We start from the raw sequence: 18,912 nt of genomic DNA, 5'->3' as shown, positions 1-18,912 counted from the left end.
GCATCGACAGCATCCTACAAGCAAAAGACATAGACATAAGGAAAAGACATTTAAAGAGAGCAATCTAGAACTTTAATACTTACAAGTCACGCCCGTGCAGCAAACGGCGGCATCGCTCTCACCTACTCTCTGCAATCAAGAGGCGGAACTCACGTCCAGTGAAGTAACTGGACCCAGCGCCCCTGCACAAGACGCAGGATGGAGAGCTCAGCATTCACTTACTTAAGGTGAGCACAACAATCATCTGAGTACCACGGGGAGAAAGGGAGAGAGGGGCTAGGAACTTCTCCCATCCTTCCAGCCACTAATACCTTGATTTTCCACTTGCAGACACCTCACTCTGCAGGTCAAGCTTTCGGTGAGGAAGGGACCAAACCCAGGAGCCAAACGAACCCTACGCTTAACGTTGAAGACGTTTGCAGCGCCCAGCCCAAGACCAGCGCCTCCGAGGGAACCAGGTGAGCGTTACAGAACGCGAAGCCTCCCAAACATTTCCCGCCCAGGCGCTATGGAGACTTCAGACACAGACCAATTGGCCCAGTTGCTCGGGGAGTTGAGAGCAGAAGTACACGCAGCACGCCAGGAAACAAATGCCCTAAGGAGAGAGCTAGTGGTTTCTAAGGAGCGAACAGACGACTTGGCTAGACAATTGTTACAAGCCCAAGCGGGACAGACTCCTCTGCCTACCCCTGGTGGAAGCCATGCCCCGACGGCTTCCTCTAATCCGGTGCAAATTACTCTACCAGGAAATGTACCTTTGGCTCCGCCCGAACGGTTTTCAGGTGATCCGAAAAGGTTTGCTGTGTTCATCAATCAGTGTCGTTTGCACTTTCTGTGTAGACCTGCCGCTTTTCCAACAGACCAGGCGAAGGTAGCCTTTGTGCTCTCATATCTTAGTGGCAGCGCCGCAGATTGGTCTATTCCTTTTGTGACTCAGGATAACCCTATCCTTTATAATTTCCAGGACTTCCAAGCTAGTATGGAAAGATTGTTCGCAAGGCATTCTCAGGGACAAGCTCTGGACAATGAACTTCTTTCACTACGACAGGGCAATCAAGATCTTCTGGCCTACATTGCATCATTTAACAGACTAGTGGTTGAAACCGGATGGCCTGAGGATAAGAGAATCACCCTTTTCTATAGAGGCCTTCGTGGAGAACTTAAAGACGTTCTGGCCCAGGTGGTGAATCCACCACAAGACTGTTCCGAATACATTGATCTGGTGGTGCAATTAGATCATAGAATACAAAATCGAAAAGCCGATCGTTCCAGGTTTGAAAATCGAGTTTTTTCAAGACCACAGAGCTCCGTCAAAGGGAATGATACCGTGGAACCCATGCAGATAGGGGTGGTGAAAGGACCTCTAACCCAAAAGGAAAGAGAAAGGAGAAGACAACTACAATTGTGCCTCTATTGCGGGAACTCAGGGCACTTCCTCCAAGATTGCCCAGTGAAACCAAAGAAGAAGTCTGTAGGAGCTTCCGATAAGGGTGCCAAAGGTTCTGAGTCGGAAAACGACCTCGCCCGACAAGTGTAGAGGTCCGCTTGCCGAGCGTAAAAACCAGCTCTTTGACCTCGCATTTTACCATGCCCATGGTCCTCGTGAGTCCGGAACAACCCAATCGTATGCATGCCATTAAAGCATACATTGATAGTGGCGCAATCGGCAATTACGTGGACTGTTAATTGGCCGCCAGGATGAATCTTTCTCTTTGTCCTAAGTCGGTGAAAGACGTCATCACCACCGTGGATGGTACGGAAATAGCTTCCGGACCAGTTACTCACACCACCATGGAAGTGACGTTGGTAAGTCAAGACGGACATCAAGAGAAAATCGTGTTTGACGTGATCAAGGCTCCACAGTTTCAAGTTATCCTGGGAATCCCTTGGCTAGAAAAACACAATCCTCAAATTGATTGGCGAGCAAAGACAATCCGGTTTCCAGAATGCGCACCTACCTGCTATCCGCAGCCCCCCACGAAGCTAGCTGCAACTGCTTCTGAGAGTCCTCACCTGCCTCCTGAATACCGGGAATTTCAGGATGTCTTTCGGAAAGATCAAGCTAATTCACTGCCTCCTCACAGATCATACGACTGCCAAATAGACTTGGTTCCAGGATCCACTCCTCCATGCAGTCGAATTTATGCCCTCACAGAACCTGAAAATCTCCACCTAAGGCAGTATTTGGATCAGTACCTGGCTAATGGATTTATCCGTCCCTCGAAGTCCCCAGCCTCTTCAGCTTTGTTCTTCGTGCCAAAAAAAGAGGGAGACCTAAGAACATGCATAGATTACCGTGCCCTGAACCAGATTACGATTAAGAACAGATATCCGTTACCATTGATCCCTGAACTTCTTGACCAGGTTAAAAGTGCCTGCATCTACACAAAGCTGGACCTCAGAGGAGCTTACCATTTAGTACGAATAAAGGAGGGCGATGAATGGAAGACGGCCTTTCGTACTAAATATGGACTGTTCGAGTATCAAGTAATGCCCTTTGGGCTTTGCAACGCTCCGGCAGCCTTTCAGTATTTTATGAATGACGTCCTCAGAGAGCTCATTGATGTATGTGTAGTTGTCTATATAGATGACATTCTGGTCTACTCGTCCTCTGAGGCGGAACATCGAAAACATGTCACCGCAGTACTGGAGCGGCTTCGAAAACACAGACTCTTTGCGAAATTGGAAAAATGCGTTTTTCATGTCACGGAGGTCGAATTTTTGGGATTCATTTTGTCACCAAATGGAGTCCACATGGACTCAAGAAAAGTGGACGCTATCATTAAGTGGCCCTCACCAACGTCAGTGAAAGGAGTTCAAAGCATGTTGGGCTTCGCTAACTTTTATCGAAGATTTATCCCAGATTTTTCTCGAGTTGTCCAACCCATTACAGCCCTCCTCAGAAAGAATAAACGTTTTGAGTGGTCAACAGAGGCTGAACAAGCTTTTCTGGAACTAAAAACAAAATTCACCTCGGCTCCAGTTCTGAAACATCCTCGCCCGGAACTTCCCTATATCGTAGAGACTGATGCTTCCAGTCTCGCAATGGGAGCAGTGCTTTCGCAAAGAGACCCGGAAACAAATCAGTTACACCCAGTGGCATTTTGGTCCCGCAAATTCTCAGCTCCTGAAATCAACTATACCATTACAGATAAGGAACTTTTGGCGATTAAGTCCGCCTTTAAAGCTTGGCGGCATTATCTCTTGGGAGCCCGACACACAGTCACTGTCATCACGGATCATCGTAATTTACAGTACCTTAAATCAGCCAAAGCTCAATCCTCTAGACAACTTCGCTGGGCATTGTTTTTCGCCGAATTCGACTTTGTGATAACTTACCGACCAGGCAACAGGAATGGTAAAGCAGACGCTCTCTCCCGAATTGGAGTAGATGAACTCACAACCAGTCCTGAACCCGTACCTATAATTCCGGAACAGAGAATCCTGGGTTTAATAGATGCACAATCCATTGAAGACATTGAAACTAAAGTTAAAGATCTTCTGACTCCAGCAGAAGTGCAAAACTGGCAACTCAAGGGAAATGATTTCACAATGGATAAGAATCTATTATACTTTCGAGGAAGATTATATCTACCATGTACTGAATTACAAAGACAGGTGATCTCTTGTTACCATGACTCCTTAATGGAAGGACATCCCGGCATTACCAAAACGTTGGAAAAGATAAAGAGACATTTTTGGTGGCCTTCTTGGAGAAAGGACATTAAAGACTTCATTAATTCTTGTGGCGTATGCGCTCAAAGCAAAAGCCAGAAGGAGAAACCAGCAGGCCTCCTACATCCAATAGACATTCCTCCACATCCATGGCATACTCTCTCCATGGACTTCATCACGGATTTACCACCATGCTCCGGATTTAATACAATCTTAGTGATTGTGGACCTATTCTCGAAAATGGCTCATTTCATCCCATTGAAAGGGCTACCTACAGCTCCAATTTTGGCCCGAGAATTCCTCGAAAACATCGTTCGGTTGCACGGCTTTCCTTCAATTTTAATCTCAGATAGAGGGAGTCAATTTATTTCCCACTTCTGGCGGAGTTGTTGTCGTCTAGCCCAAATTGACATAAGGCTTTCGACCAGCCACCATCCCCAGACCGACGGGCAGACCGAGAGGACCAATCAAACCTTGGAACAATATCTACGCTGCATGTTACAACAAGCAGATGGTACTTGGAAAGACATTCTCTGGATTGCGGAGTACGCTTATAATAATTCAGTCCACGCCGGAACAGGAAAAACTCCGTTTTTTCTTTCATATGGACTCCACCCTCGCACCTCAAATCTTGACCCACCTCAGACTCTTGGAACACCCGCTGTAGATCATCTGCATTCAACAATCACTCAAGCCTTTAAAGAGGCCACATCTCACCTCAAGCAGGCCAAGGAGCAATATAAAAAGTGTGCGGATCTACATCGAAAGGAAGCTCCTCAATATCTTGTGGGAGATCAGGTCTGGCTATCCACCAAACATTTACCCTTAAAAGGACCGCGTACTTTCAATCCACGATATCTGGGACCTTACCCAATCACTGCCATAATCAATCCAGTGGCGGTTAAATTGGGCCTACCTGCTCATATGAAAATACATCCAGTTTTCCACGTTTCACTACTGAAACCCATGCAACCTGGAACCCGTTTGACAAAATCTCCAGACCCTATTCTTGTGGACGGAGAACTAGAATTCGAAATACAAGACATATTAGACTCCAAGATTTCCAAATCTAAATTATACTATCTGATTGACTGGAAAGGTTATGGCCCCCAGGAACGATCTTGGGAACCGTCGGAACATGTTCATGCACCCCGTCTGGTTAAGAAGTTTCATCGAACTTTTCCTGATAAACCAAAACCCCCGGAGGGAACAAATTTGGGAGGGGCCTTGAGGGGGGGTGCTGTCATGACCACTGCTTTCAAGGAGTCAGGACCTACCCAACATCCTTGGAAACAGGCTCATAACATGCCTTATCGGCACCAGCAAGTCCCAATAGGGACCTTTTGGACCTTGTCCTGGCACCGGTGGTGCCAGGCTCATAGTAAGGACCCGTCCCGGCACAGGAAGCGCCGGGCTCATATCAAGTGTAAAAGTGCTTGGGTGAACCTACCTGAAGCAGACCTTGCTGCTTACTTACCAACCAGATGATGCTTTACTATCTTCTAACAGGAACTACTTTTCTTTCTGGGTGGGGCAGGCACCACTCCCTGGATCACTAAGGCTGGAACTCTTCTGGAAGCAGGAACTCTTTTACCTGGGCGCGGCTGCTGTGGAAGAAGACACCTAAGTACTCCTATGGGCTATTTAAACCACACCCGATTGGTACCACATGCTTCGCGTTGTTCTGCATCTGCAGCAGGACGCTCACCGTGTCAGCTCCAGCGAATCTTCAGCTCCGGATCCTGCAGTTACGAAAATTACCTGATGGGAACCAATCTTCAATCTTCAGCAGCTCCTGCAAGACAAAAGGCACAGGTTAGACAAAGGCAAAGTTAGCGCTTCAAGTCACCCGATCCATCGGCAGCATCCAAGTCGTTTTCTTTTCTGCATTCCGCATCCAGCATCGGGCCTGCAAAGACAAAGAACAATGGTTAGTAACGCTCAGTTACAATACTGATTACCTGTGTTGCGCTTGCTCCAACTTTGTTCGCGCTGCATTCCGGCACCTGTTAAAAACAAAAGGGGACATTAAGGTGCATTCTACGGCCCAAAAGCAGTCTTCCTACTTACGTGCCTTCGAATTCACCATCTTCTAGTTACGCTCTCTGCCACGAATCTGGGAGAGCATCTTCTGTGGCATCGACAGCATCCTACAAGCAAAAGACATAGACATAAGGAAAAGACATTTAAAGAGAGCAATCTAGAACTTTAATACTTACAAGTCACGCCCGTGCAGCAAACGGCGGCATCGCTCTCACCTACTCTCTGCAATCAAGAGGCGGAACTCACGTCCAGTGAAGTAACTGGACCCAGCGCCCCTGCACAAGACGCAGGATGGAGAGCTCAGCATTCACTTACTTAAGGTGAGCACAACAATCATCTGAGTACCACGGGGAGAAAGGGAGAGAGGGGCTAGGAACTTCTCCCATCCTTCCAGCCACTAATACCTTGATTTTCCACTTGCAGACACCTCACTCTGCAGGTCAAGCTTTCGGTGAGGAAGGGACCAAACCCAGGAGCCAAACGAACCCTACGCTTAACGTTGAAGACGTTTGCAGCGCCCAGCCCAAGACCAGCGCCTCCGAGGGAACCAGGTGAGCGTTACAATGCTTTGATATGTCCTTGTTCAAAATGGTACATCGGAAGCACAAAATGCAAGCTGAAAGTACGTATCTTGCAACATGTGAGAGCCATTATTAATAAGGACTGCTCTTACCCTATGGCTAACATTTTTCGGAAATGCATAACGCCGATCCAGCTTATCTTACGTTCTTTGGCATTCATAAGGTCATCCCAGGCCCCAGGGGAGGTGACAATGAAAGAACACTCCGCCAAGAAGAGACTAAATATATTTTAGACTTCGAGAGCAAAACACCGTTGGGACATAACATCGATGAAGAGCTTTATACATTTTTGGGGACATAAAGATCATATTGTACACGATAATATCCCCGGTAGCTCATACATTCAAAGGACCCTTTTTCATAATTGTATATGCTTAATCGATTGTGCATTGTTTCATTTTTGTATTCCTTTTTTACTTATCACTTCCCTTTTTTTCACTTTGTATGGTGACTTTCAATTTGACTCAAAAACGATCTGTTTAATATACTTGGCTCAGGTATGCCCATAGAGTGGCCTGTTTTTGATTGATTCTTTTCAGCCTGGCAAGCAAGTAGGGGTAATCTGAATACCATTCTGAGATATTAGATGTGTCTAAGATGGTGTTATTACATTTTCAGTTCAGAGTTGACATCTGGGCATTTATTACCTGATATGCATATTTGACACTTCAAAGCATCCTTTTTCTTTTATATCTATCTTTTGATATCATCAAGGTAAAAAAATATGGGAACACCATATGGCAAGGGAGTTATTTGAAGCCACTGCTAGCAGTAGATGTTGGGATATATTTGTTTTGATTGTGTTGTATTATACAAGAAAAACAATTCCTCTGTCTTGCACTGAAGTATTTGTAGAGAGATGTCTATAGCTTGCACTATACACTTTATAATATGACATTAATGTTCTCTATATCCTTCTATATGTATTTACTGTGTCATAGGAATGCATTGTTTGCACAGAAGCACCACGCACTTTATATTGTCTCAACGCTACTCACTTAGCGAAGAAATTAATCTCGCTTCCAGGCACTTCATTACAATGGTAAGATGCATAAGCAGTTTCTTGCTGGCTCTGCTAATATTTTTGGCAGATTTATTCTGTTACCCCTGCCTTCATGTACTTTACGTGAAAGACAACACTTTATCATTCAGATAAAAACACATGGGACCATCATATGGCAAAGGATATATTGTTCTTACTGTGTCGCACTACACAAGAAAAAAATTCCCTTACTATATTGGAATATTTTAGTGAGATGTCTATAGTTTGCATTATGCATTTTACAATACGACATGAATGTTTTCTATTGTTCTATATGAATCTATTATATCATAGGAATGCATTGTTTACACAAAAGCACTATGCACTTTATTTTGACTGAACGCTAACATATTCAGCGAAGACAGTTATCTCGCTTCTAGGCACTCCATAAACATGGCAAGATGCATAAGCAGTCACCTCTTGGCTCTGTGAATATTTTAGGCAGATCTATATTATTACTCCTGCCTCCATGCATCCAATAGGAAAGACAACACCATGTTAATAATATGGGAGTTTTAATGTTTTCATATTGCCCTTATAATTGTGGTTTGTGTCATATATTATGAGCTGATTTTTAAATAGCACCAATACTTAAAATGCCAATTTTATTCGTATGTGTCTTGTTATGGCTGAAAAGTTATGTTTGACGTTTAAACATATGCTTATACCATTCAGTAATGTGAATCAGTAGCCCAAGCCAAGATGGCTAATTGCCACTATTTTTGAGATTTTAAGTCACCTTCTTTATGTCTTTCACTGTGGGGGGAGTGTTTGTTATATAAACAAACACTCTATGGGTGATGAGTGACTGTGAACAAGTCACTGGTTAGTGGTGAAACGCGTCAGGCTGCCGTCTGGCTAAGCAAAATTTGCACTGGGAGATTACTTTTTATCTGCTGCATATGCAAAATAAAGGCTGTTATATTATACACAACCGATGCTGCAGTGTTTGCTGTTGGATTTCCGTGATTATTTGGATTATTGGAAGACTTCTTTTGTTCGTGGAGTGCTGCTCGCTTGAATAGTTTCTGTTTGAAGCTGTTTGTTTTTGAAATATATATATATATATATATGAACCACACGCATGCGCTCCCTACCTGCCCACCTACATAAAACTCAAATCTATACTTGCTAAGCCCTTTTTCCAGCTATCGTTCTAAGAACAGGCCCAAGCAGGGAAAGGCTCGAGAGCAGGCGACCTGGACAACCGCTCGTCATAAACCGTTGCCTGCTCTCGAAACTTCCCTGCCTCCTTAAATAGGCCCCGGTCGTTCTATGCGCAGGCCAGTTCCCTGCCCTGTGCAGTGCCCAAAACAACCCCAGGGGGAAACGCTTTGCGTTCACCCCAGGGCCCCCCTTCTCCTTTGCCATGTACGCCGGCTTCTGGATTCTCTCACGTCTCCTTGGCTTCTCCGGCAGCAGTTAGCCGGTTGAATCTCTCTGTATTTCTCGCTGGTTCCATTTTTAAACCCCCACACTACTGAAGGGAGTTGTTTGGAACCAATCAGGCTTCCCCAGCAGCTAGACTGCTCACTGTGGTTCAACTGAGCAATCTTCACTCTCGCTGCTCTCTTCCTCGTGTCAGTCTTTGGAACAGCTGTGACTACATGATGTTTAGAAATGTTATGACTAAGTGTTGGAGAATATTGTGGTTCACTGTCACAATATGCCACGAGGGCCTGAGGTATTGAGGGCACATCCTTAAAAGGGAACAGGGGAAACCATGTCTCACCCAATGATGTTTGTCCCTTCCCCTGAGGGTTGCCTCCCCCCATGTGGTCCTCCCTCAAATAGCCGCCCCCAGGGTCAGGATCGGGTAGCGCTGTCGTCCCCTGGCCACATGAGGAGAGGTTACCCCTGGGAGAGATGTGATGACATCATCAGATTCATCACACTTCCCAGGACACTTCAGAAGTGGTAACGCATCAGAAGCAGCCTGCATTGCGCACAGTTCCATAAGTGGCAGATGACATTTTAGCATGTACACAGCTCACAAGAAACACAGCTGTCGGACCAGTGTGCAAGCAGGACACTGCCCATTTACAGATCTGTCCAGGCTTTCAAGGGTAAACGACATGCAAAGCTAATTTACAAATGTATTCACACCTGCAGAAGCAAGTTCACAGAAAAGGGCATTCCAAGGAGCATTATTAACCTTTGTTACTTGGGGGCTGATTCATGGAATTATTTGTGCCGAAAAACAGGGATTTGTGCACCATTCTGCCCGCAAATCCCTATTTAACAAATGGGGATTTGCGGGCAGAATGGCGCACAAATCCCCATTTTTTTCCGGTGCAAATAATTCCATAAATCAGCCCCTTGATGGCACCATTACAAGACGCTGCCATCAGTGCACTGAGAGACAAATAACTCTGGTGTGAAATGCATGAATAGTCACTACTATTATATATATATATATGAAGCACCTCTACAGTCAAGTAAACCACGAGTGAGGCTTTTTATAATAGCATGTAATACCATAAACCATGAACTGGATCACCTGCAGGGACTCCAGATAAGACAGTGAGAATAAATAATTGCCCGTGATCACACACTCGTTAAGTGGCGAAACAAGGATCTAGGCAATCTAAGCACATGACCACACATTTTCCCATGTTTAGTTGATATAAATATTTACTAACGTTTGGGTTTCATTTGCTTAAATAATACTTGGTTCTTCGCAATGCCTTGAAAAAAACACATGTTACATAATACACTAGCCTTTCATAGAAAACTAACCTTGCACTATACATTGTCATTTTATTTATTTCTTTATTTCTATAGTGCCGAAGCCCAGAGGCATCAGGGCGCATTACATAAAGACAAGTATAACAGAAAAGTGACGGGACAGCAAGGCAAGGTTACTGGTATTACTGGTATGAGTAGATTACTTTACATGGACATTAGTATTTAAGCAGGTCCTTTATTTGAACAACAGTGTCTTCAGTTTCTTACTAAAGGATAGGTAGTTAGATTCCAGCCTTAGGCTGTTTGGGAGCTCGTTCCACTTGGATGCCGCTTTGGTAGGGAAGGCTCCCCCAAGTCCATTGGCTTTTTTGGAGCGAGTTACTTTCACAAACCCTTGCGTCTTGGATCTTAAGGTGTGGCAAGGTTTTTATGTGGTTATTTGTTTATTTAGGTAAACAGGGGCGGATCCAAATATACATTGATGGACAATGGTCATTGCTTTAAAGGTGATCCGGTCTTCCAGGGCTAACCAATGAAGAGACTTTCTGTCTTCTGCGATATGATCCGCCCCTTGTTTTCCTGGTAATGTTCCTCACCGCATTGTTTGATGCATTTTTTGTTAGCCCCCATAATCAGTGCATTCCCGTAGTCCAGTCTAGATATGATTGTGGCTCTGGCGATAATGGTGCGGTTTTGTTTACTCAGTACTGGCATGATGCGACTGAGCAGCTTTTGGTGGTATCGGGAATTGTTTTTCAGATATGTTACGTGGGCTTCCGCTCCCAAGGATGCTTGCAGGTAGACACCTAGTGTCTTGACCTTGTCAGAGACTCCTACATTTGTGTCTTTGATCTTAAAGGTGGTGTAATCAGTGTCTAGTTTAGGTCTTGCCTAGGGTGATCCAAAGCTCATGAGCTCAGTCTTACTTCCTTTGAGACAAAGCCAATTTGTCATCATCCAGGCTTTGATGGTGCTTTAGATGTAGGCAAGCTTATTATTGTCAGTGGTGTGACAGGCGGTCAGTTCGATGACTAATTGTTTATCGTCGGTGAAATTTGTAAAAAAAAGACCCCTAAATTGGTTAATAGGGTACATAGACACCGTAGATGGAGATTAAACAAAAGGGGAGATAGGCTGGCCCCCTGGGATACGCCACAATTTACAAGTCATGGTATGGAGAAATGATCACCCCAGTGGATCTTGGAGCTCCGATCTTCAAAGAAGGATGTTCCACAGTCTATAGCTCCTCGAGAACAATTGCCTGATTCGTCTAGAGCCTCGTGGAGTTTTTGATGGTCGAGCAAATTAAATGCTGCTGAGAGATATAATAATATCAGTATCCCTGCTTTACCCTCATCTAAGATACTAAGCATTTTGGTCTGAAGGTCGAGCAGGGCCTTCTCTGTACCATGTGCTCCTCTAAAGCCTGATTGTTGGGTGTGTAGGGGGCTGTTCCTGTCGACATAATCTTGGAGTTGGATTGTAGCAACTTTGTCCAGGATGTTTAGGAGAAAGTTACAGTTTGTTATTGGACGGAGATTAGAAGGGTCATGTTGATCTAATCTGGGTTTTTTGATTACAGGTGTAACAGTAACTGTTTTGTTTGCAGTACAGACCTTGTTGTCTCTAAACGAGGCATTCAACATTCTACGAAGGTAAGGGGCAAAAATCTCGGCATTGTCCAGTATAAGCTTGGGAGGTAGTATATTTTCAGAGCAGGCTGTGCATCTGATGGTAGAAAGTACAGAGTTCATGTCGTCCAGGGAGATAGGGGAGATCTTGAATTTACTCCTCTCTTAGGGGGTATGCTCCAAGTTATCCAGGAGTTGGTGTGGTTGGACGTCCAACTTACAGGAATTTATGACTTCGAGCTTTTTGAATTTTATTGTAAAAGGCTGTTTGGACCTTCTCACAGTCTTCCTGTGATGGCAGAAATGGAGGGGACAGTGTCGGAGGTTTTTCTACCGTTTTCAGAATCTGGAACAATTTGCCAGTTGAGCTGGAAGCAGCAGTGATTTGTTAATTGTAATAGTTTTTATTTGCTTCTGTCAGTTTTTCTCCATATAGGCTATCCAGTTCTTTCCATTTCTCTTTATTGTTGTTTTTGGAATTTTATTTGCCACTTTCTCTCCCATTTCCTCAAAAAAAAAGCATTGTTTTAGCTTTATTTCCCCAGAAGGTCACAGTAGCCACATGCAAAGTAATGTGAGTTCAAGCAAATCTCCCTCGGGTGTTGAAAGCGTATTCATTATTTCACACAGCTTGCAGCATTATGCACTCTCCCCATTACTCACCACCCCATTCACATTTCTTAAGGGACAAATATCTCTGCTAATAGTTCACCTCCCGCCCATTAATGTCGAATTGGTCCTATGATAATGCTCATTTCGCCACAGAGGAACGGATGCTTCACAGACAAATGCTTTTTCGAATGAGCCACACCTCCCATCACCTGCGGGGGTGCCTCACGGCTTGGCACATGACTGTTGGTCGGCCTCATTAAATCTTTTTGGGGTTTCTTCTATGTCTATGCTGATGATACCAGGTTGATTTTCCACGTAGGATATCCAGTTGGGTCTCAGGCTGCTTGTCTTGGATGACTACAAATTCTCTAAAGAGTCAAATCCGAAAAAAATAAATTCTGCTCTGTGCCATCTCCCCTCAGGTTGTCGAGAAATCTTTCACATCATATTCCATCACAGAAAGTTGGGGTTCTGGCTAGACCCTCTGCTCTCTCTCGATCATCATATTCCAACACTCTCCAGGGTGTGCTTTTTCATTTACGTTCCCTAAAAAGAGTATTGAAGTATTGTCATGCAGCGGCAGGGTTGGCGGAAGTGGAATCGCTGGCGGTTCTGTCCGCCGTAGCATTCCGCTCCTCGACTTCCGTTTGCCGCTCTAGTCGTTGTACGTGTCCGTGACCCGGAAGTATAAATATCCTCACTTCCGGGTCGCATACGCGTTGCAACGTTTCCGGGTTTCCTCCTGTGTTGCTGCCGCTCCATCTCCCGGTGATATTCTTGAATTTCTGCATTTAGTTTCGCTGTTTTCCACTGAGCTGTTTTTCCACCCTGCCTAGTGCTTGGTCTCGTCCTTGTCTAGCCTTTTTCTCCTCATTATCCCTTTCCTTCCCTTTTCTCCTTTCTATTTTTTCCCTTTTTTCTTTATTGAATCTACCTGTTGCCAGACCCCTGCCTGCCTACCGGACTGCCTGTGAATGGCCCTGATATTTACTTGATTCTACTTATTGCCAGACCCCTGCCTGCCTACTGGACTGCCTGTGATATCAAATTGAACTTACCTGTTGCCAGACCTTTGCCTGCCTAATGGACTGCCTGTAATTATCCCCTGAGTCCTTTGATTCAACCTTACTCCAGATTTCGGTGCCTGCTCATCGGATTGCTCTCTCTTCAGCTACTCATCTTCTGGGATCCTCCACCTGCAATACTACGTCTAGGTGGTTTTTTGTGCCTTCTGGCTTTTTTCCCCCTGTGAGGCGTTCTCGGTAGGATAACCCCCGTTGCCCCTATCTAGTGGCACGGTGGCATCCTATCGAGGGCGTCCTTATCTTCACAAGAAAAAAGACAAGCCTCCACGACATAAGGAAGGAAGGAGTAAGCAGAAAGAGGAAGGTGAGGAGTTGGGGGAAGGGGGAGAACTTGTCATCACATCAGAAGAAGAAGACATAACCGATAATCGTGACAGTTTGCAACGCCAACAAGAAACTGAGATGGCTACCCCCCCAACAAGTACAGGAACTAGTAGCCGCAGTCCAAAACCTAAATCTAGAGGTCCAGAATCTCAAGACGACCAACGCAGCATTGCAACTAAGAATGAACGAACGGGAGCGACCCCCTGCAGACCTACCTTCATACCCTCTGGTTTCAGGCAAGTTTGATGGATCGCCGAAACAAGTCAAGGAGTTCTTAGATGCCTGCAATCTCCACTTTTCCTTCCGTCCGCAGACCTTCACATCAGATCATGCCAAAGTAGGATTCATGATTACCCATATGACGGGTAATGCTCTGGCATGGGCCACCCCTTTGGTTAATCAGTCAGATCCTGTGCTGCAGAACTACAATAATTTCAAGACTCTGCTGCAGCAAACCTTTCTACGCACAGAAAGTACTTTTATGGCCTCGGAGGACCTCTTAGATATCCGCCAGGGAAACACAGATCTTCTCTCCTATATCACTACGTTCAAACAGATAGCCGCCGAAGCTGGCTGGCAGGAACAGGCCCAATATGCCATCTTCCGTCGAGGGTTGAGAGAAGAACTCAAGGACGAACTAGCTCGTATCGACCGTCCATCCTCCTTTTCAGATCTCATCACGGCCGCTCTTCGGATCGATTTCCGACTCTCGGAACGACGGTCAGAAAGAATGAAGAACAAACTCTACAGTCTCCCTCCCTTAGAAGCCCAGCTACCATCTTCTCAACCACCTTCACGCCAAGGCAAAGAAGAACCGATGCAGATCGGTACTGCTCGTGCACCACTCACCCCGGAAGAACGGAAGAGACGACGGGATGGCCACATGTGCATGTATTGTGGAGCCTCTGACCATCTGTTACGGAACTGTCCTAGCGTTCCTCCGAGGCGTTCGGGAAACGAGCGCCCTCGGTGAGTATGGGGACGCACTCCCGAGGGGCCATTCCTAGTCCTTATGCAACTTTATCAATAGCCTCTTCTGGTTTACTAGAAGATTCTAGGTTGATGGTTCTGTCTGTCACTCTTACTGTAGGCAGGACCAATGTCCCAACTCAGGCTTTACTAGACTGTGGTGCAGCCGGCAACTTCATAGATACCTTGTGGGCTAAGCAAAAAGGTATAACTCGTCTGGCCAAACAGGAGGATCAGAAAGTCGAAGGAGTGGATGGTGAACCTTTGATTTCCGGCATGATCACGCATACCACTGAGGAATTACAACTATGTATCCAGCAACATACCGAAAGGATCTCGTTTGACATAATTCGAGCAGCCCATTTTCCTATCATACTAGGGATAAGCTGGCTACGAAAGCACAACCCTCACATTGATTGGGCAAAGAACGTACTCTGTTTTCAGTCCACCTTTTGTAGATCCGAATGTCTACCTGAACCAAAGTTTGAGACAGTACATACTACCAATGTTTACGACTCCAGACTCATCCATTGTCTTCCACGTCATCTACAAGAATATACAGAGGTAGTAACAGAAAAGACGCCTAGTGATCTTCCTCCACACAGACCAGAAGACTGTTGTTTGGATCTGGTTCCTGATGCACTGGTACCGTTTGGTAGGATGTTCCCGTTATCCCTCAGAGAAAAACACTTCCTCCGGGAATATTTGGATAACAACCTGGCCAATGGACTTATAAGACCTTCAAAGTCACCAGCTGGAGCTTCACTGTTTTTCATCCCGAAGAAGGACACACAAGAACTGAGACCCTGTATTGACTACAGGGGTCTAAACAAGGTGACCATAAAGGACAGATATCCCATGCCGCTTATCACCGAAATTATTCAAGCTGTTCATGGCGCCAGAATCTTCACAAAATTGGACCTTCGAAATGCATACCATCTCTTCCGGATCCACCAAGGGGATGAATGGAAGACCGCGTTTAGGACCCCTTATGGGTTATACGAATACCAAGTGATGCCCTTTGGGCTTGTGAATGCCCCATCTGTGTTCCAGCGCTTTATGGACCGGCTTTTTTCAGATCTGCTGTGTCAGACCACGATTGTCTATCTCGATGACATACTGGTTTATTCAAGAACTCCGGAGGAACATGTTGTCCATGTCAAAGAAGTCTTTCAGAGACTAAGAGAAAATCACCTTTCAGTCAAATTAGACAAGTGTGTTTTTTCTGCAACATCTATCCCATATTTGGGTTTCATATTATCAAGTCAGGGTGTCGCCATGGATCCCCGCAAAGTCTCTGCCATTTTGGAATGGCCTTCACCTAAATCCCTCAAGGAGGTACAAAGATTTGTAGGTCTGGCAAACTTTTACCGGAGATTTATACCCAACTTTTCCCACCGGATTGTGCCTATTACCACGCTACTTAAGAAGAGCTCCAAACCATTCTTTTGGTCCAGCGAAGCTGAGGACAGCTTCCGCAATCTCAAGGAAGCCTTCTATACAGCCCCCATCCTTCAGCAGCCAGATCAAGACCGGCCTTTCATTGTAGAGACAGATGCATCTTCATCAGCTATAGGGGCAGTCCTTTTGCAGGAACATCAAGGTGAGGAACATCCAGTCTCTTATTTCTCCAAGACGCTAAATGACAGCCAAAGGAACTACTCAGTCATAGAGCGGGAATTATTGGCCATGAAGTCAGCCTGTTTAGAGTGGCGTCATCTCCTGCAAGGAGGTAAACACCCATTTTCCATCAGAACAGATCACAGAAATCTACAAGTTCTGCGACAGTTCGAGTGCTACAACACAAGACAGGCCCGCTGGGCTCATTTCTTTGCCCAGTTTGATTTCGACATTACCTACATCCCAGGGCCGCAGAATATAGTCGCGGATGCTTTGTCTCGCAGAGGAGACTATGTGACCGAATCCGACAGGACGCCAGACCTTATGTTCCCCTTGACGAGGAGAATAGGAGTTCTGTCCACTTTCTTGAGACAAGTGAAAGAAGCTTCAAAGGGGGGTTTTGAGTCGGAGAGTCACCCACAAGACCTCGTCTATGAAGTCAAGGAAGGACTCTACTTTGTGAAAGGAAATTTATATTTACCCACTTCAGAATTTCGGAGATTGGCATTAAAATGGTGTCACGACTCCAAGGTGGCGGGCCATCGAGGTATTAAGGGCACATTGGAATTTTTACAGAGGCACTTTTATTGGCCAGAGATGCGCCAAGACGTGGCCAGTTACGTACAATCCTGTGTGACCTGTCTTCGCAGCAAGAGTTCTCGTTTAAGACCTTTGGGTCTTCTGAGGCCTAATCCTGTTCCCGACGGTCCTTGGGAAGTTGTTTCTACCGATTTCATCGTGGACTTACCTCCTTCTGAAGGAAGCACATGCATCATGGTGGTGATCGATTACTTCACTAAAATGGCTCACTTCTCCCCATTACCAGGGGTACCAACAGCAGCAGCCATGACCGAGACATTCATCAAAGATGTCTTTCGTCTCCATGGAATACCAAAGAAGATCATCTCAGATCGAGGTAGCCAGTACACTTCGCGTTTCTGGAAACATCTCTGCAACCGTTTGAGTATAGAGAGAGCCCTAACATCAGGTTTCCACCCTCAGTCAAACGGACAGACGGAACGTTTAAATGCCACTCTAGAACAGTACCTACGATGTTATGTAAATCTTCAACAGGACAACTGGGTTTCTCTACTACCCCTGGCAGAGTTCTCCTACAATAACTCTTTCCAATCTACTCTCGGTTTCACCCCTTTTTTCTGTAACTATGGCTACCATCCCCGGGCTATACTACCGGCTTCTAATGTCTCCACCTCTTTACCCACAGTTGATTCCACTCTCGCCTTGTTAAAAGACGTCCACCTACAGGCTAAACACAATCTTAGCAAGGCTCAAATGAGATATAAGGACCAGGCCGACAAACATCGAAAGGCTGTGCCTGACTGGGGGGTAGGATCTCAGGTCATGTTGTCCACAAGATATCTACCACGATGGGCACACCCTTCCAAACTCTCCCCTAAATTTCTGGGCCCATACGAAGTCACACAAGTTATCAACCCGGTGGCCTTTCGTCTAAAATTACCCAGAAGCCTTCAAGGAGTACACCCGGTGTTTCATGCCTCACAACTCAAACCTTTTCTTGCAGACATCTGGTCTCGCAGAAAGAAGAAAAACCCCTTGTCTACTACTTCGACCCAGGAGGAATTTGAGGTAGCCCAAATCTGTGACTCCCGGTATCGCCGGGGAAGGTTGGAATTCCTTATACGGTGGAAGGGGTATCACTGGTCGGAAAACTCTTGGGAACCAGCCTCTCAGGTACATGCCCCACTATTGGTCCGCAAGTTTTCTCGCTCTCATCCGGGGAAACCGGGGGGAGGTCTCCATAGGAGGGGGCATACTGTCATGCAGCGGCAGGGTTGGCGGAAGTGGAATCGCTGGCGGTTCTGTCCGCCGTAGCATTCCGCTCCTCGACTTCCGTTTGCCGCTCTAGTCGTTGTACGCGTCCGTGACCCGGAAGTATAAATATCCTCACTTCCGGGTCGCATACGCGTTGCAACGTTTCCGGGTTTCCTCCTGTGTTGCTGCCGCTCCATCTCCCGGTGATATTCATGAATTTCTGCATTTAGTTTCGCTGTTTTCCACTCAGCTGTTTTTCCACCCTGCCTAGTGCTTGGTCTCGTCCTTGTCTAGCCTTTTTCTCCTTATTATCCCTTTCCTTCCCTTTTCTCCTTTCTATTTTTTGCCTTTTTTCTTTATTGAATCTACCTGTTGCCAGACCCCTGCCTGCCTACCGGACTGCCTGTGAATGCCCCTGATATTTACTTGATTCTACTTATTGCCAGACCCCTGCCTGCCTACTGGACTGCCTGTGATATCAAATTGAACTTACCTGTTGCCAGACCTTTGCCTGCCTAATGGACTGCCTGTAATTATCCCCTGAGTCCTTTGATTCAACCTTCCTCCAGATTTCGGTGCCTGCTCATCGGATTGCTCTCTCTTCAGCTACTCATCTTCTGGGATCCTCCACCTGCAATACTACGTCTAGGTTTTTTTTGTGCCTTCCGGCTTTTTTCCCCCTCTGAGGCGTTCTCGGTAGGATAACCCCCGTTGCCCCTATCTAGTGGCACGGTGGCATCCTATCGAGGGCGTCCTTATCTTCACAAGAAAAAAGAGAAGCCTCCACGACATAAGGAAGGAAGGAGTAAGAAGAAAGAGGAAGGTGAGGAGTTGGGGGAAGGGGGAGA

Source organism: Ambystoma mexicanum, chromosome 13 (genome assembly GCF_040938575.1).
Source record: "Ambystoma mexicanum isolate Mex_15411 chromosome 13, UKY_AmexF1_1, whole genome shotgun sequence".
In the NCBI taxonomy this organism is placed as follows: Eukaryota; Metazoa; Chordata; class Amphibia; order Caudata; family Ambystomatidae; genus Ambystoma; species Ambystoma mexicanum.
Note: the sequence above shows the minus strand (reverse complement) of the source record.